Source organism: Malus domestica, chromosome 11 (assembly GCF_042453785.1).
Source record: "Malus domestica chromosome 11, GDT2T_hap1".
NCBI lineage: Eukaryota > Viridiplantae > Streptophyta > Magnoliopsida > Rosales > Rosaceae > Malus > Malus domestica.
This window is the reverse complement of record NC_091671.1, coordinates 25,319,394-25,339,559: the sequence shown is the minus strand read 5'-3', so window position 1 is coordinate 25,339,559 and position 20,166 is coordinate 25,319,394. Positions and strand designations below refer to the sequence as shown.

Genomic DNA, 20,166 nt, shown 5'->3' with positions numbered 1-20,166 from the left:
ATGCATGAAAATTAAGCGTGCACTCTCAACCAACATACACAAATCAGTTTTTATACGAACGGATAAGTAAATTGAATTCACAACTTATGAATCACAACTGGATGTAATCAATTCATATTACAAATATAATCATGGCTTTGAATTAACCTCTAGCCAAAATAAAATTAGTTACACATTATTAAAACATTTAACCAAAAGTACAATATAAGTTGGAAAGTTTTAACCGAAAGAGGAGAAGCTTGCTGCTTCTGTTTCTGTCCGTGCTCTCGCTTCTTTTTCTGTGCCGAGGTTGCAAGGGCAACCTTTTCTCGGTTTCAAAGCTGCACAAGAAGCCCCTTTCTTTTATTTTTTTTTCCTTCTTTTCTCAGCTGCCCCAAGCAGCCTTCTTCCTCTGTTTCACACGCTGCCAAGGCTGCAAAGGTGCAGTTTCTGTTTTATTCTTCTAACTGCGCTGCAAAGGTGCAGTTTCTGTCCCCTTTTTCCTCCACGCTGCACAGCAGCAAGTGCTGCTCTCTTCCCTATCTCTCGGTTTCCTCCTCTTCCCGAGCAGCAAAGCAGCTTTCTGTTTTTCGCTCTATCTCCAGCTTACGCTGCCCAAAGGCAACTCTTTCCGTCTCTTCCTTTCTCTATCCCCTCTGTCTTCTTTTATGGCGCTGATTTCTCACCTCTCTCCCTTTATTCGCTGCCCACGTAGCTGCCCTCCTTCCCCTATTATTTTTCTTTCTTTTCCGCACTCACCCCCGAGGCTAATGCCTCACCCACCACACTCACGCTGCAAGTGCAGTTTTTTATTCCTTCTGTGCCTTAATGTGCAGCCCTCCAACAACTTTGTTTATTCTTTTTTTTTCTTTACTCACCAACTGCAAAACACTTCAATTTTAGATATATCATATAATTTCTAATGCATACCTAATAAATTTAGCCTAACTTCCATGCCCTATAATCTGTGACATAATTCTACCAATAACCCATGACAGAATGAGAACGACTAAAGCAATTTTTGACGAATTTATTATTTAAAACTCATTTGTGCCATTTTTATTTTCTTTGCATAACAAATCCTATAAACACAAAAATAACGTAAATAGCTCAAAAATATAAGGAACTAACTAAGAAAAGACGAGTGAATTTGAAGTAAAAATATATATAAATATGATCCGATCAACAACTGAGGAATCCACACGAAGTGCTAGAGAGGAATTTTGGAAAGATTTCACTTGGAATCAGAGGACTTGCTCTAAAGAATCTTACAGTTGGGGAAGTGTTGTAGTCTGTGAGAGAAAGGTGGTGGAAGTGTTGTAGTCTGTGAGAGAAAGGTGGTGCATCAATCCTGGAGGGAGGTGGAGGCCTCACTTGGAAATCTTCTGGGAACGGACATCAGACTCTCGCCATTTCAATGCAACAAAGCACTGTTTGTTTGCCAGAACAAGGAGGAAGCAAAAATAATTGCACTACTTGGAGCAATAGTTATGAAGGAGTATCCCGAGGTGAAACTGGCGGGGTGGTGGAAGAGTTTGAATTCAAATCAAATACTGGCGGTCAGTTATGGAGGTTGGGTTGCATTGGAAGGTTTACCACCACATCTTTGGACCAAAAAATACTTCCACGATATAGGCGAGGCTTGCGGAGGTCTGGCGGATATTGACCAAACAACCGCTTGTTTCGGTTATCTGCTTGAAGCAAAGATAAAACTAAAAACCAACATCACTGGTTTCATCCCTGAAGTAGTAGAAGTGGCTGACGGAGACCTAGTCTTCAGGGTCAGGATCCGGCAATTATCGCCAGCGAAGAGACCCATGCCTTCGGCTGAAGATCGGGGTAGACCGGAATCTTTAGTTGGGTCTCTGAAAAAGGATCAGCAATTACAAAGGATTTCTGGAATACATCATCCGGCGACGGCTGAGCTCGGAAAGGCAGCCCACGCGACGGGGACTTGTGCCAGCTTCCGAATCGGCGTCTTCGACTGTCCAGTCACTATCGGATATGACAGAAAACTTGATCACGACAGTTCTGTGACAGTGGGCGCGAGTTACGAGGAGCCTACAAACCCACTCTCTGAGAGCAAGTCCACCCTAAGGACTTTGCGCCAGCACCCAACGCATTTATCTACTCAAGTGAACAATAATAGACTCCAATGAACAATAATAGGCCAAGACATCTCCACCTCTAAAAAAATGCGCTGGCACAAACGATCTCCATCCCTACAAAATGCGCTGGCACCCAGCCCATTTAAAATATTTTAAACTTTTTTCTAAAAGAATAAAAAAATAAAATAGTTTTAATTTCGGATAGGATTTTTAACCAATCTCGTTACGCCACGTGTCATTATCTGAACGTACTATTTTGTGAATAGATTTCCGCTAAAATTTTCAACCAATCCCGACATGCCACGTGTCACTTCCGTTTTACAATAATTTAGCCAAGATTTTGATAAGATTTTCAAGCAATCACGTCATGCCACGTGTCATTATCCGAACGTACTATTTTGTGGATAGATTTCCGATAATATTTTCGACCAATCTCGACAAGCCACGTGTCACTTCCGGTTTACAATAATTTAGCCAAGATTTCGATAAGATTTTCAACCAATCACGTAGTGCCACGTGGCATTGTCCAGAACCTCATCCTTTCTTTTTTTGTCCATATAAACCCTACATCCCTACATCCATCCTCACACCAAGCTCAATCCTTCTTTTTAGCTCAGAATCATTGTTCATTGTTTTCAAATCTTGAGTTCTTATTACAATGTCTTCTTCAAGAAGGGTGTATAAACAGTTGCAGGAGCAACAACAAAGGTTGTTGGCACAACAGGCAGAATTGGCCAATCTCAAGGAAGGTGGAGGTGGAGATGAGGCTTTCTTCATGGAGGAGGATGAGGATGATCACCATAGAAGGCAGAAGGCCTCACACTCCCGCCGTGTCATGGAAGCCGTGGGTCAGATAGCCAAACCAAGACATGTTGCAAACCTCGATAGAAAAAGGGAAAAACGAGGTAAAAATCTATTGGAAGATTATTTTATTCCCAATAGCATATTCCCTGATCATATTTTTAGACGGCGTTTTAGAATGCAACGAAATTTGTTCAACAAAATCATGAGTGATATTTGCAACTATGATTCATACTTTGTGCAAAAAGAGGATGCTTTTCATGTTCTAGGTCTTATTCCTGAGCAAAAAATTACGGCATCCTTGCGAATGCTTGCATATGGAGCATCTGCAGATCAAGTGGATGAGATCGCGAGGATGGGAAAAACAACTGTGCTGGAGTCCCTGATGCGGTTTTGCTCTGCAATTGATGTTGGAAATGTGCCCTAAAACCAATCATATGATGATACTTTACGGACATTTCACATGTTAAACTAATCTAGTTTAATATCAAGGGCAAAGATTATTGTTTAAGCCGTCTCAAATAAATGTTATACGCTTAAACGATAAGTCCAAGGAATATGTGATTGGGAGAATGCGATCTAAAGAAGTTAGATTCATGAGACCATTCTTTCGTATACATATCCTAAACGTTCCTGATCATAGGATTGCCAATTGGGCATTGACAATCCGTTAAGATCAGTACATGCTATGTCTTCTCTTAGGGAGAGTGACTAGTCTCGAGTCATTGGTGTGATTGACACCAAGACAAGCATGTAGGTGCTCAATAGCGAATGAGTTCACTGAACACGATCAACGAAGAGTTCTCATACTCATGTCACATGAGAACTCATGGTTGGGATAATGCAAAGTAGTCATTTGACCTGAGGCATCATAGTTGTCTTGTGGTTAGGTACTTGATCTTTGATTATGTCAAAGTCACCCCATCCGCGGGTGTCCACGACATCGTCGGGGTTAAGCCACTTAGTCATGGAGGCAAGTGAATGCGCAACAAGGGATCTCTAACCTTCAAACCGTTTGGGGGAGAATACTCTATGATATGATTAAGAATCTCTGGCCAGAGTATGAATGAGATTTAGGAAGTCGTTCCAAATCACATTCAAGGTAATCATATAAGCACACGAATCACATTGGATATTAGACATGAATAAACTATCAAACCAAACAATGTGGTCAAAAGTATTGTACTAGAGAAAGACCGTATTGCATTGTAATCCTAAACTGAATAGGTTCTCCACCTCTTCTGATTAGCTTGGGTAACCATGATATGCTGCTAGGTATCACTCATGGTTTGTGGAAGCCCTAAACGTGTATAAACACTAAAGGGAGAATTGAAAGTAAGTTTCAATTCACAATCGATTTGAAAGAGTTTTAATCGCCCACTGCCTCGCTAAAAGGAACCTAATGGATCGTACACCGTGTAAGGTAGAGATTGAAGAAACAACTGAGATGAGTAAGAATAATTAAATGGTTTAATTATTTATGGCAAGGATTAATTAATATGTTAATTAATCAAACGAATAAAGTTCGTTAAAAGATCACGGGTTAGTTTTGGGCCTCAAGGCCCAATGGGCTTCGAATGTCAAGCCCATTGACTTAAGTTGTATGACAACTTAATGACAAATAATTCACAAAGGCCTTAAAAACCCAATGAAACCCTATGGCCGGCCATTTTGTTAAAGGAGTGGGTTTTGGACTTAATTACAAGTTTGCCACTCCAATGAATAAAGGTATAAATATGACTTTATAGCCAAAATTCATTTAGGGTTTTCTTTTGGGGAAATGATGAGAACATAAGCTCTTCTTTCTCTCTAAAGTGGCCGGCCTCCTTGGAGGGTTTAGCTAGCAATCCTACTACTCCAAGGTCACTCATTTCTTCTCCAATCTAACCTTGGTGAAGAGACTTAGAGGTTCTCAATTTTGGGAACTTGGAGAACCATTTCATCCATCCAAATCCATAGATCTAAGATGCAAGGAATGAAGGCCCTCTCTTTGGGTGATTAGCCTTTGCTTATGCAAAGAGGAATCTACAAAGGTATAATTTCTCAACTTACAAATGTTGTTTTAAGTTGAGTCAAGGTTCACCAATCTACTAGGCTTTGAATTTCATGGGTAATGTTTTGCTTTTGAGTGCATACAAGCATGATTCCGCCTTTTAATTGTTAATTGCATGCTATAGATGTTGCTCAAATGAACATGTTTTTCACAAAATTTCCTTCAATTGAAGCCATCTACACCAATGAGTACCTCCGGACACCCACGCCAAGGGACATGCGAAGGCTTCTGAGGAAAAGTGAGATGCGAGGCTTCCCTGGCATGATTGGAAGCATCGACTGCATGCATTGGACTTGGAAAAACTGTCCAAGTGCGTGGCAATGAGCATATGACGACAGAAAAGGAGCCAAAAGCATCATTTTGGAAGCGGTGGCTTCATTTGATACATGGATTTGGCATGCTTTTTTTGGTGTTCCAGGAGCTCAAAATGACCTAAATGTCCTTGCCCAATCCCTAGTGTTCGACGAACTGCTGCAAGGAAACTCGCCAAGATGCACATATTGGGTTAATGGTACCCAATACGAGGGATCATACTACCTTGCAGATGGCATTTACCCAAGGTGGTCAACATTTGTCAAAACAGTGCCACATCCACAGACTGAAAAGGAAAAACACTTTGCAAAATGTCAAGAAGGGTGTAGGAAGGATGTCGAACGTTATTTTGGTATCCTGCAAGCTCGTTGGGCGATTATTAGGGCTGCAACTAGAATGTTTGATGTCGAGGCTCTTCGATCCATCATGATGACGTGTATTATTCTCCACAACATGATTGTTGAAGATGAGTATGATTATGATGCCGTCGCCAGTGCAACACGAGCCGTTGGAACGCAATGGACGTTACAATGAATTGATCATTCAGCGGTACACTAATGTGCAAGAGCCATACTGGCACGTAACCCGCCAGAATGACTTGATTGAGCACCAGTGGAGATTGCATGAAGGCGAAGATAATTAGAATGAGGCTTGTGGTTGAAGAATAAATTGTATTTTTTTTAAAGTTTATGTAATTCTATGTAGTGTGTTTTGTTTTTAAGTTTATTTGGTGAGTTTATGTAATTCTATTTATTTGGTGAGTTTATGTAATTCTATGTAGTGTGTTTTGTTTTTAAGTTTATTTGGTGAGTTTATGTAATTCTATTTATTTGGTGAGTTTATGTAATTCTATGTAGTGTGTTTTGTTTTTAAATTTATTTGGTGAGTTTATGTAATCTTATTTCATGTGTTTAAATAAAGTACAAAAGAAATAAAATTTTAAAAATAAATAAATAAATAAATAATTACATTAAAATTGCATAATAAATTAAATAAAAATAATTAAAGTTTTAAAAATAAATAAGAAATAACATAAAAATTACACAAGAAATTAAATAAAGTTCAAACCTAAAAAAAGAAATTACATAAGAAATTAAAACGTAGACCGTTGATCTTTGATTCGACGGTCTATTTTAAAAGTAAAATTTAAATTTTTTTTTACCGTTGGAAATCCAACGACAGAAAGGTAGCCACGTCGCCAACTCGGGGGGGGGGGGGGACTGAGTGCGCCTGTCACGCAGGCCCGCGCTCTGAAACCCTGTCGGGCACTCGCGCCACGCCTCCGTGAAGCGCACGCGCCAGGCCAACTACCCGGCTTCTTGCTCAGTCTCTTTTGGGCTGGTTCAGAGCCCAGCTCGGGCTGGGTACCAGTCAAGTTGAGGGGGTGGACTTGGTTGACAGGGTGCTGGCCTTGTTTTTGTGCTGGGTCCTGGGCAAAGTCCACTCCGGTGGACTTGCTCTGACCTTACTTTCTTTAGAAGAGAGCTTGGGACGCCATCTCAAGTACAGGACTTGACAGCGACGGCGAGTCACTCAGTAGAAGCTGGAAATGCAGACGCAACTGCGGTAAAGGATTTTTTAATGATTTCGAAATGGAAAGGAAGCTCCAGTAACATGCTTTCTTCGGGTAAAAGCAAAAGGTTGGAATTAGACGGGAAAGAAGATGGCGGTTGCTCTAGTACAGAGGGGGCACAGACTTCATCAAGCAGGGAGTATTTTAATGGAACAACAGTGGAGATTTGTACTAGAAATATTGTATATGCTTTTGACAAGAGTGGGCCCAATAAAAACAACTTTATTCCAATTAAACTTGATGGAGTGGCGAGCCTTGATCCACAAAGCCCAAATATTGGAGATAACATTACGGTGAGCGGGCCTATGGCTGCTAAACATTTATTTACAATTATAAATGGTAAATCGGTGGGCTTTGACCTACACTGGGATGGGTCAGGTCGTGGCCCACTCACCTTAACTACTCAAGGGTTGAGATCTCATCTTCAATCCGAAACAGAATTTCTGTACAAGTCTCGAATGTTTTCGAATCCGTTGGAGAATCTCAGGCTGCCGACTCTAAGGCACACCGCGCCACAGTATATGGCTTTGGGCGATCTCCAGCAACTCTGGGCCACAGAGTTTTATGTAGCAGGCGTTCCAATCAGACCTTCCTTGAGCATAAGTTCGAGTTTCTTTAGGAGATTTGGACAACCTGACAGGGGCGGAATGCGGCTAAAGCTACTTCTACCACATGATTTTGGCTCTTATCAGAATCATCTGGAATGGACTAATCCGACGGAAGCCTTGTCTTCTAACCTCACATTCACTGATTCAGTTAGTGAATTAGAGGAAAACTTGGACTGCGAGGCCGATGATGACCTTGTCCGATCACCGGGCGGGTCGAGTGAGAAGATTTCAGCAGATCAATGGTGGAGAAGGATGGAGGCTCTAGGCATGGATTTGGCTCAATTGTTAGACAATGACGACGAAGATTTCTCCGCTCAATCTTCTGTTGCTGATGGGGAGGTGGATGCTTACTCTCAAGAGGAAAAAGAAATATCTGATGATTTTGAATTGTCTTGTGAGGACCTCCACAACCTATTCACTGATTCAAACTTGGAAGCATTGACAACGTTGGATGAGGCATCTAATCAAGAAGAGAAGTCCATTACTGAGGAAATAGGAAAACACAAGAAAATATTAAAGTACAGTAGAAGGAAAAAATTGGTAGGCGTATCAGCCAATCGTGAGGCACAACATCTAAATTCCAAATTTTTGTCTAAAATGAAGGTTTCCTTGTTCCCATTGAAAAAGTCTCTATTCCAAGAAACGAAGAATGGGAAAGTCAGAAGAGGCAAGAGAGAAGGTGGTTTTAAGGGAGAAAGCAAACTTCACAGGGGCGCTATTAGTTTTAATGAAGATAATTAGTTGGAACGTTAGAGGATTGGGAAGTAGTCGGAAGAGGCTAACATTGAAAAAGCAATTCCAACGGATACAGCCCGACATCATCATACTACAAGAAACTAAGAAAACTTTGATTGACAGAAGTCTTGTGGCTAGCGTGTGGGGAATTAGATATAAAGAGTGGATTTTTGCCCCTGCTCAAGGAAGCTCAGGGGGCATAGCTGTAATCTGGAATACAAAACACATTTCAGTAACCGAATCTTTGGTCGGTGTTTTCTCTGCATCAATAAAAATTAAGGCTCCCAATGGGATGGAGTGGTGGCTATCCGGAGTCTATGGTCCATGTAAAAATAGAGAGCGAAAGGAATTTTGGGAAGAATTGGCGGGACTTTACGGTGTGTGTGGATCAAGATGGTGTAGGAGGAGATTTTAACGTGGTTAGATTTATAAATGAGAAATCAAATGGGGGGAGGCTGACTAAAAGCATGAGGAATTTTAATGATTTCATTCGAGAGACAGAACTCAAGGACTTGGATCTGCTCAATGCACAATTTACCTGGTCAAACCTCAGAGAAGAACCTGTGTGTCGGAGATTAGACATATTTTTATGTTCTAAAGGTTGCGAAGATATCTTTCCTGAGGCTAGACAAATGGCCTTGGCTAGGATCATTTCCGATCATTGTCCAAACCAGCTAGACACCAACGAAGTGAAATGGGGGCCATGTCCTTTCAGATTTGAAAACATGTGGCTCCAAGATCCAGAATTCAGGAACAAGTTCAAGGAATGGTGGCAATCAGAGCAAGTGGAGGGGTGGGAGGGTTATAAATTTATGATCAAGTTAAAAGCCATGAAAAAAAGGTGCAAAGCTAGAGTAAGGAGAGCTTCGGCGAAATCGAAAAAGTCTTGAAAGAAGCGGAAGCAAACATAGAGGAGTTGGATAGGAGAGAGGGGATGTAAGGCTTGGATTTTGAAGCTAGAAGTAAAAGGGAAGAACTCCAAACCCTTATGGGAGACTTGGCTTTTAAAGAAGAAGTGAAATGGAGGTAGAGAAGCAAAGTGGAATGGGCAAAGGAAGGGGATGGTAATACAAAATTCTTCCATCGAGTTGCAAACGGGAGAAGGAAGAGAAACTATATTGAAAGGTTGGAGTCGATTGGAGGGGGATTAATAGAGGATGCAAAAGAGATTGAAGAGCATATTGTCAAATTTTTCAAATCCTTATTTAGCAGTAATGACGAGGCATGTTGGGGTTTAGAAGGTATAAATTGGGCCCCAATAAGCGCACTTGAGGCAAGTTGGCTCGATTGGCCTTTTGAGGAAGCAGAAGTTCAAAGAGCAATTTTCGATTGTGGAAAGGATAAATCGCCAGGACCGGATGGCTTTTCTATGCAAATGTTCCAACATTGCTGGGCTATTTTGAAGGAGGATATAATGAAGATCATGGAGGAGTTCTTTGAGAAAGGGATAATAAATGCAGTGACGAACGAAACTTTCATTTGCCTAATCCCGAAGAAGTCAGATTCTTTGAAGGTGACGGACTATAGGCCCATAAGTTTAGTAACTGGATTGTATAAAATTATAGCGAAAACACTGGTTTTAAGATTGAAGGAGGTTTTGGTTACCACTGTCTCTCCGCATCAGGGGTCGTTTGTTAAGGATCGACAAATTTTGGATGCTGTCCTCATTGCAAATGAAGTGGTAGAAGAGGTGAGGCAGAAAAAAGAGAAGGGATTGGTGCTCAAGATCGACTTTGAAAAGGCGTATGATCATGTTGAATGGAGATTTCTGGAAGAAGTACTTCAAAGAAAAGGTTTTGGCAATAGATGGAGGAAATGGATGCAAGGATGTTTATGCTCTGCAAATTTCTCTGTTTTGATCAATGGGAGGCCAAGGGGAAAATTTCAAGCTTCAAGAGGACTGAGACAAGGCGACCCACTGTCACCCTTTCTCTTCACCTTAGTAGTCGATGTTTTGAGTAGGTTAATAGAGAAGGCTCAAGAAAATGATCTCATCAAAGGTTTGTGTATCGGGCAAGAAAAGGTGGAGATCTCTCATCTTCAATTTGCCGACGACACCATATTCTTCTTGACGGAAGACGAGGAAGTTTGGAACAACCTATTACAAGTGCTCAACTTATTCTATTCGGTCTCAGGATTGAAAATCAACAAAGCTAAGTGCTTTTTGGCAGGAATAAATTTATAGAGTGAGAAATTAAATAGGATAGCAGTTTCTTAGGGTTGTGAGGTAGGCTGTTGGCCTATAAAGTATCTGGGACTTCCCCTTGGGGGCAGGCCAAGAGCAATAAAGTTTTGGGATCTAGTGGTAGAAACAATGGAAAGAAGACTTCAAAGTTGGAATAAGGCTTTCCTATCTAGAGGAGGTAAATTAACTCTAATTCAATCAGTCTTGGGAAGCTTGCCGATTTACTATATGTCCTTGTTCAAAATTCCTTGCGGGGTAAGAGGACGTCTAGAAAAATTAATGAAGGGGTTTCTCTGGGAAGGCGTGGAGGAAGGTAAGAAAACCCATTTGGTCAAATGGGAGTTAGTTACTAAAAACAAGGAGGAAGGAGGTCTAGGGGTGGGGAATTTGAGGAATCAGAAAGAAGCATTATTGGCTAAGTGGTTGTGGAGATTCCCAATGGAGTCTCAGTCTCTATGGCACAAGGTGATAAGAAGCAAGTATGGGCTACAAGTTAATGGATGGAATGCACTTCCTCCAAGAAGGGTTTCAAGTCGTAGCCTATGGAAAGACATTTCAAGTGGTTCTCATCAGTTTCTTAGATGTTGCAAGTTTGAGGTGGGCAACGGAGAGAGGGTGAGGTTTTGGGAGGATGGGTGGTTAGCAGGGGGACCACTGAAGGAGCAATTCCCCAGATTATTCCTACTATCAAGGAAGCACAGTCATAACATCTCGAGCTTCGCAGAAGTTTCGTCAAATTCCTTGAGTTGGAACTTTGACTTTAGGAGAAATCTGAATGAGTTGGAGATAGAAGAGGCGGCCACATTATTACAGAAAGTGGAAGAGGTTCGCTTGTCTCTATCAAAAATGGATAACAGAAGGTGGAATCTGGAAGCTTTAGGTTTGTTCACATGCAAATCCTATTGTTCATTACTGAGCAACAATGGGTTTGTGCACTATTATCCACCCTACTCTCAGATTTGGAAATCAAAAGCTCCTTCGAAGGTTAAAATACTTGTATGGCTTGTGGCCAATGGGAATCTCAACACTTGCGACATAATTCAAAGGAGAAACCGTCTTATGTGTTTATCCCCACATTGGTGTAGTTTGTGCAAAGCTAAGGAGGAGAGTGTAAATCACATCTTTCTTCATTGCTCCTACTCGATCCAACTGTGGTGGAAACTGTTTCAGGAGGTTAAAGTAAGTTGGGTCATTCCTAAAGGGTGTTTCGAGCTACTAGGCACAAATTTTAAGGCACTTGGAAAAGGGAAAAAATCCAAAGTTTTGTGGGGTTGCCTGGTATCGGCAATTTTTTGGAATATATGGCTGGAATGCAACAAAAGGAATTTTGAAGACTATACTGGAGTGGGGGTAGAAGTACTTTGGGGGAGAGTAAAATTAGGAGTGGGCACGGTTTGGTTCGGTGCGGTTTTGAGTGAAATCAAAATCGAAACCGAAATTTTTTGCGGTTCAGTTTGGTGTGGTTTTGAACCCAAAACAGAAATGAAACCAAACCGTTTGGTTCGGTTTGGTGCGGTTTCAAACGGTTTCGGTTTGGTTTTTAAGAAAAAATGTACAATTTGCAATTTAACATATTAATAAACATTTCCCAATAGCAATAGGAAAAAGAAATTTGTTATGTAAACAATTAGCATGTTGCATGCAGTTGTGATGTTAAAACATGTTTGTGCACCAAAAAGGGTGTGCCTTACACTGTTTATCATAAAACTAGTTGAATAAATTTGAATTCATTAAACATGAGCAAAACTTTGATACTAGAATATGTGATATCATGCTTCAAATGAGTGGACTTCATTAGATCATTATTCGACTCTTGATAACAAGATTAGTCCACCCTTGTACATATATGTGTGTGTGATGGTATAAAATAACAAAGGTCCATCAAGTTAATGAATGAAAGAAGGTGATGAATGATGATATTCTAGTGTGGTTGAGCCCCTTACTAAGTGTATGGATTCTAACAAACAACCAATTAAAACATGAAATATAATATGGACATTTAATTAAATGTTTATTAATATTTGCGGTGCGGTTCGGTTTCGGTGCGGTTTTCAAAAGCCAAAACCAAAACCAAACCATTTTCTATGTTGCGGTTTGATTTCAAAACCAAAACTGTTTCAAAACCGCAAAACCAAACCGATCAGTGCGGTTCGATTTGGTTCGTATTTCGGTTTCGGTTTTCGGTTCTAAGTGCCCACCCCTAAGTAAAATATTGGGCAGCTTTTTGGGCTTCGGTCACTAAATAAAGAGTTTAATAATTGCTCTCTATCTCAAATACTGTGGGATTTGTTAGCAGCAGTTAAGTGAGTTAGGTCTAGAATTGGCTGTTGTAGCCAAATCCTATTGGGATTTTCCTTTTTAATATAGTTGGTGGACTTCTTATCCACTTCTGTGTATTTCTCTATTCTTTAATAAAATTGTTTCTTCTTAAAAAAAAAAAATTATATGGACCATGAGTATGGCAACCTATGTCACAACTGGGGCTAAAAAATTCTTATATGAAAAATAGTGAGAGCACTTTTGCATCATCAGCCACCCATGACGGCGAGAATGAATGCATGTAATTAAACTAGGGTGTTAATACCAGTGCTCCTGCTTTTCGTGCCATTCTCTTCGCCCTCATATCAGATCTTTCAACAAAAACTTTCCTACTGCTTTGAGTTTTCTTTTCCCTACGCAACTTTTGATATGGTGCAGCAGCTCTAAGAGTTGCATCAACAGCTAATCTCCTTATCGGGCCCTGTTAAAAACAAAGCTTGTTCAGAAAAGTCAACCACCCATTTTTAAAAAGCAGACATAATTTTTTAAAACTTCTGAAAGTCTACAAGATGGGGTGATTAAACCTTTGGTAGCATTGGCTTAATATATCGACCTCTATCTTCTGAAAATATCACATTCTTTGCTCTCCCAGCCTTCCCTTTGCGTCTCTGTGCCTGTTGTGCAAAAAAGAGAAGCTTCTCATCCACCAAACCCCCTTCTGCATCAAAGATAAACTCTTCAGGTATTTGGCCCTGCTCTTGTTCATTCTCTTCATCATTTTCTTCGTCATTTTCTTCATCATTTTCATCCTGGTTACATCGGGAAGTTCGCAGAATAGTTAAACATGTGATGTTTTTCCCTCTGTAAACAAAGAAATCCCTCCGCACTGATTTCTATGTGAAGATTAAATTTTAATCAATGTTAACGAACCTCTTTTTCTTCCTCTGCATTTTGCTCCTCCCCAGATTGTTCATTTTGTGGAGGAGGTGGTGGAGGTGGAGGCTGCTGATTTTTCTGTTCTGGTGGGTTCTCATTGATGATTGAACAAGGAAGAATGACCAGTTCTACCTGAAGTAGGTACCACCTCAGAACTAAAATTCAGGGTATATTCCGGCAAATTGAAAAATATCATGATGTAAGTACTGATGAATGATAAAACTATTACAATGCAAAGTGCAAAAGTCCTTTCATTATTTAAGTTGGCTGCTAATTCACGAAAAATAATGAACAAATCAAGTTACAATGAACAACTGCTACTTTTCTTCACCATTCTTAGTACTGGTTTGGTAATGAGGTGCTTTTATAAAAAGTGGGTATAAAAAAAAAGCTGAGCTCAAAAAGGTGTTTGGTAAACACTTAAAAACAGCTTATTTTCACAGTTTTGGGTGAAAAAAAGCTGAAAACGTGAAGCAGCAAAAATGAGCTTATTCTCACAGCACAGCAATACCAAACCTTACTGTTCTCCACAAAATCATAGCAACTTCAACTCCTGCTGTTTTTATGGGAAAATCATATGGTTCAAAGAGAATTGTGGATGATTTGCTCCTTTTTATCACAGTTATATGCATCTCTACTCATAACATAATAAGCAGTAGTACATAGGGTTAGCATGGTCATGAAACAAAAATGATTTAAGATTACAAGTGCCTGTGCTTATGCAGACAAAGATTTGTTTTGAATAACAATATTTTGCAACATGCAAAAATACTAGTGCATGCGTGTATTCAGGCAAAGATTTGCATAGCCCTTCAGAAGATAATAACTTTATGTTCCTGTTTTTATAAGAGAGAAATATACTTAACAGCTTTTTTGAGGTCATCAACATTAACTTTTTCTCGTCCATCTAGCGCAGCTAAGCTTTTTGCAACACGAGCAGCATATAACTCAGCTCTATGCCCCTGAAATTTCACAAGGAAATTTGAAGGTTAATTTCTGGCCCAGTTATGGCAAAAAAGATAACATGTTAAAATCAGAAGCATAAGAAAAGAAACAAATATTAAGAGTTGGTCAAATTAAGATTTAGGAATAAAAAATTTCTTTACTCCTTAAGTCCAACAACAACAACAACAAAGCCTTTTCCCACTAAGTGGGGTCGGCTATATGAATCCTAGAACGCCATTGCGCTCGGTTTTGTGTCATGTCCTCCGTTAGATCCAAGTACTCAAGTCTTTTCTTAGGGTCTCTTCCAAAGTTTTCCTAGGTCTTCCTCTACCCCTTCGGCCTTGAACCTCTGTCCCGTAGTCACATTTTCGAACCGGAGCGTCAGTAGGCCTTCTTTGCACATGTCCAAACCACCGGAACCGATTTTCTCTCATATTTCCTTCAATTTTGGCTACTCCTACTTTACCTCGGATAACCTCATTCCCAATCTTATCCTTTCTCGTGTGCCCATACATCCCACGAAGCATCCTCATCTCCGCTACACCCATTTTGTGTACGTTGATGCTTTACTGCCCAACATTCTGTGCCATACAACATCGCTGGCCTTATTGCCGTCCTATAAAATTTTTCCTTGAATTTCAGTGGCCTACGACGGTCACACAACACGCCGGATGCACTCTTACACTTCATCCATCCAGCTTGTATTCTATGGTTGAGATCTCCATCTAATTCTCCGTTCTCTTGCAAGATAGATCCTAGGTAGCGAAAACGGTCACTTTTTGTGATCTTCGCTAGATTGCTCCGGTCATTAGTGTGGATAAGTATATAAATGGATAGAGATAGGAAAGCAAACACAAGATGTACGTGGTTCACCCAGATTGGCTACGTCCACGGAATAGAGGAGTTCTCATTAATTGTGAAGGGTTTACACAAAAGCAAACACAAGATGTACGTGGTTCACCCAGATTGGCTACGTCAACGGAATAGAGGAGTTCTCATTAATTGTGAAGGGTTTACACAAGTACATAGGTTCAAGCTCTCCTTTAATGAGTACAAGTGAATGATTTAGTACAAATGACATTAGGAAATATTGTGGGAGAATGATCTCGTAGCCACGAAACTTCTAAGTACCGGAGTGTGGTATCGTCTTGACTTGCCTTATCTGTCTCATAGGTAGATGTGGCATCTTCTCTGGAAGTACTCTTCCTCCATCCAGGGGTGGTATCTGTAACTGGTGGAGATGCACAAGGTAATGTATCAATTTCACTTGAAGCTTACTTGTAGTTTCATGCTTGGTCAAGCACGATACAAACCATGTAGTAGGAGTCCCCCAAGTCGCCGAGCTAGGGGATCTGCTGAAAGAGGTGACAGACAAGGTAAGCAATCAGAGCTCCGGCTGATTGTTCACATTCTCCCTATCTTGCAGCCAGCATAAAGGATAAAGAGAAGAAAAATGAGGAGAGATGATATGTGATACTTTTGCTTTTGAAGAAGTAACTTTCCACAGGCTTATTCTTGAACTGGGCTGGAGGGTTTTCTGGTTTCCTCCAGAGTATAAGGCCGACTGAAGAATTTGAGGGTCAAAACAAGTCCATCAAATCTAGAGTACGTTCGACCCTGCTGATATGGGATACTTTTGCTTTTGACAGAGTAGTGGATGTATCGGCACGTGTGCTGTTACGCTTGTCTCCACATGCTTCCTTGTATCCTTTTCACTTGCCCTATTTGTTCCTTAGGCAGATGCGGTATCTTCCCTGGAAGCATAAGATGTTGAAGATGAGTACTCGAGAGCAATGCCAGGTATGTAATCAGGTAAGGGGTTCCAGGCAGTCAGTTCCTGGCTGGAAGCTTGATTCCAAGTGCTGACTGATTGCTCTCTTTCTCCTTGTCTTGCAGGTAAGAACAAGGCCAAAGGAAAAGACAGGGAAAAAGCATGATATGGGATACTCTTGCTTTTAACCCTGATGATATGAGATATTCTTGCTCTAGTATAGCTTGTTTACAGAGGTATTATCGGGGGGAAAGAAAGCTGAATATTTCGAAAGGCTTCGTTAGGAGTGCCCTCTCAGATAAGAGAAAGGGTTGAGCATTTTTGCAGGTCTGCCTGTCCGTTAGGGATGGAGGTCGACATATATAGGAGTCTCCCTAACATCAAGTAATAATGCTATTCCTTTACCCTGCTTGGTTATAGCACGGTAGTGGGAGCTGCCAGCTTCACATGTTTTAACCTTGTCAGAGCACTTTGAAAAAGTGGTTTGTGGTATCTGGAAAGCTGATGTTGCGTGTGAAGATTACAGACAAGCTTTATCCAAGGAGATCCAGCTCTTGAAGTTGGGAAAATGGTGCCTCTTCGATTTTCGAACAAGCAATCCTGTCGGGGATCTGGCTCTCGAGATTCGGAGAACGATGCCTCTTCGATTTTTGAGAAAGCAATCCTGCTGGGAGTCTGGCTCTCGAGATTCGGAGAGCGGTGTCTCTTCAATTTTTGAGAAAGTAATCATGTTGGAAGTCTGGCTCTCGAGATTCGGAAGGCGGTGCCTCTTCGATTTTAGAGCAAGCAATCTTGTTGGGAGTGTTTTCTCGAATGTGAGTAAAGATTGGACGTGTTTGCTAGTCTACCTTGCCACGAAGCACAGAGGTTGACACACAGGGACTTTCCAATTATCCAGCAGTGGTACTGTTCCTTTACCCTCTCTTCGATTTTTGAGAAAGTAATCATGTTGGGAGTCTGGCTCTCGAGATTCGGAGGGCGGTGCCTCTTCGATTTTGGATCAAGCAATCTTGTTGGGAGTGTTTTCTCGAATGTGAGTAAAGGTTGGGCATGTTTGCTAGTCTACCTTGCCACGAAGCACAAAGGTTGACACACATGGACTTTCCAATTATCCAGCAGTGGTACTGTTCCTTTACCCTCTCTTCGATTATTGAGAAAGTAATCATGTTGGGAGTCTGGCTCTCGAGATTCGGAGGGCGGTGCCTCTTCGATTTTGGAGCAAGCAATCTTGTTGGGAGTGTTTTCTCGAATGTGAGTACAGGTTGGGCATGTTTGCTAGTCTACCTTGCCACGAAGCACAGAGGTTGACACACCGGGACTTTCCAATTATCCAGCAGTGGTACTGTTGCTTTACCCTTGTGGGTAATAATATGGTAGCTAGACCTTCAAAATTTATGTGTTTAAACTTTGTTAGTGTTGTTTCTTTGCAATTCTTTTACCCTTCTTGGTCAGAGCGATGTAGTGGGAGCTGCAAGCTTCACGTGTCTCAACTTTGTCAGAGAACTTTGGCAAAGTTATCTGTGGTACCCATGAGCTACTGTTGCGTGTGGGAAGTGGGTGATTGAACAGTACGATTCATGTGCTTTCTACTTCGTCAGAAATCTTCGACAGAATGCCCATAATTTCCGCAAAGCTGAGTGTGCGTGTGACAGGTGCTGACAAGGCTGGAAAAGTAGGTGCCTCTTCGATTTCTGAGATCGGCCCTCGTGGTCTCTGAGCATCCCAGCTTTTGAGAAAGCAAGCCTCTTCGATTTCTGAGATCGGCCTTCGTGGTCTTTGAGCAGCCCAGCTTTTGAGAAAGCAAACGCCTCTTCGATTTCTGAGATCGACCCTCGTGGTCTCTGAGCAGCCCAGCTTTTGAGAAAGCAAACGCCTCTTCGATTTCTGAGTAGGCGCCTCTTCGATTTCTGAAGCTTCGTCGAGTTCAGATTTTTATAGGGGCTGACATTAAGTTCCAAAGCACACTTGAATATCCACCAGTAGAAGCTCCATTCTTGCACTTCTAATATCTTGATTTGTCCGACCTCTTCTCTCTTCAACACCTTTGAAAATGTCTGGCCCCTCCGACCGTCGTTTTGACTTGAACCTTGTTGAAGAGGCAGCCCCGCCTTCTCCAGACAACATATGGCGCCCATCCTTCGTCTCCCCTACTGGTCATCTTACCGTTGGGGATTCCGTGATGAAGAATGATATGACCGCTGCGGTAGTGGCCAGGAACCTTCTCACTCCCAAAGATAACAGACTACTTTCCAAACGGTCTGATGAGTTGGCTGTTAAGGATTCTCTGGCTCTCAGTGTTCAGTGTGCAGGTTCTGTGTCTAATATGGCCCAACGCCTATTTGCTCGAACCCGCCAAGTTGAATCATTGGCGGCTGAAGTGATGAGTCTCAAACAGGAGATTAGAGGGCTCAAGCATGAGAATAAACAGTTGCACCGGCTCGCACATGACTATGCTACAAACATGAAGAGGAAGCTTGACCAGATGAAGGAATCTGATGGTCAGGTTTTACTTGATCATCAGAGATTTGTGGGTTTGTTCCAAAGGCATTTATTGCCTTCGTCTTCTGGGGCTGTACCGCGTAATGAAGCTCCAAATGATCAACCTCTGATGCCTCATCCTTCTAGGGTTTTGTCCAGTACTGAGGCTCCGAATGATCCTCCTCCGGTGCCTTCTCTTTCTGGGGCTCTACCGCCTGCTGAGACTTCTCCTAAGCAACCTTTGTGAAGGCTCCCTCTTGTTTGTTTATTTTGACTCAAGTATATGTACATATTTGTAACTTATCGGGGATATCAATAAATAAGCTTTCCTTCATTTCAACGTATTGTGTTAAATACACCAAAGCCTTCTTCGCTAAGTTCTTTGAATTTTCTTTTGTTGAAGCTTGTATGTTGAAGCTTTGTGAGTGGAGCATATAGGTTGAGGTAGTGTTCCCTTAATTTCCCGAGTGAGGAAAACTTCTTGGTTGGAGACTTGGAAAATCCAAGTCACTGAGTGGGATCGGCTATATGAATCTTAGAACGCCATTGTGTTCTGTCCTGTGTCATGTCCTCCGTTAGATCCAAGTACTGTAAGTCTTTTCTTAGGGTCTCTTCCAAAGTTTTCCTAGGTCTTCCTCTGCCCCTTCGACCCTGAACCTCTGTCCCATAGTCGCATCTTCTAATCGGAGCGTCAGTAGGCCTTCTTTGCACATGTCCAAACCACCGTAACCGATTTTCTCTCATCTTTCCTTCAATTTCGGCTACTCCTACTTTACCCCGGATATCCTCATTCCTAATCTTATCCTTTCTCGTGTGCCCACACATCCAACGAAGCATCCTCATCTCCGCTACACCCATTTTGTGTACGTGTTGATGCTTCACCGCCCAACATTCTGTGCCATACAGCATCGCCGGCCTTATTGCCGTCCTATAAAATTTTTCCTTGAGCTTCAGTGGCATACGGCGGTCACACAACACGCCGGATGCACTCTTCCACTTCATCCATCCAGCTTGTATTCTATGGTTGAGATCTCCATCTAATTCTCCGTTCTTTTGCAAGATAGATCCTAGGTAACGAAAACGGTCGCTCTTTGGTATTTCTTGATCTCCGATCCTCACCCCTAACTCGTTTTGGCCTCCATTTGCACTGAACTTGCACTCCATATATTCTGTCTTTGATCGGCTTAGGCGAAGACCTTTAGATTCCAACACTTCTCTCCAAAGGTTAAGCTTTGCATTTACCCCTTCCTGAGTTTCATCTATCAACACTATATCGTCTGCGAAAAGCATACACCAAGGAATATCACCTTGAATATGTCCTGTTAACTCATCCATTACCAACGCAAAAAGGTAAGGACTTAAGGATGAGCCTTGATGTAATCCTACAGTTATGGGAAAGCTTTCGGTTTGTCCTTCATGAGTT

At 41.5% G+C, this 20,166-nt stretch overlaps 1 pseudogene; it reads right to left on the bottom strand.

The window, feature by feature from the left end:
- The window catches only part of LOC103422956 (magnesium-chelatase subunit ChlD, chloroplastic-like), a 38,652-nt pseudogene that overhangs the window by 3,667 nt on the left and 14,819 nt on the right, over positions 1–20,166 (bottom strand).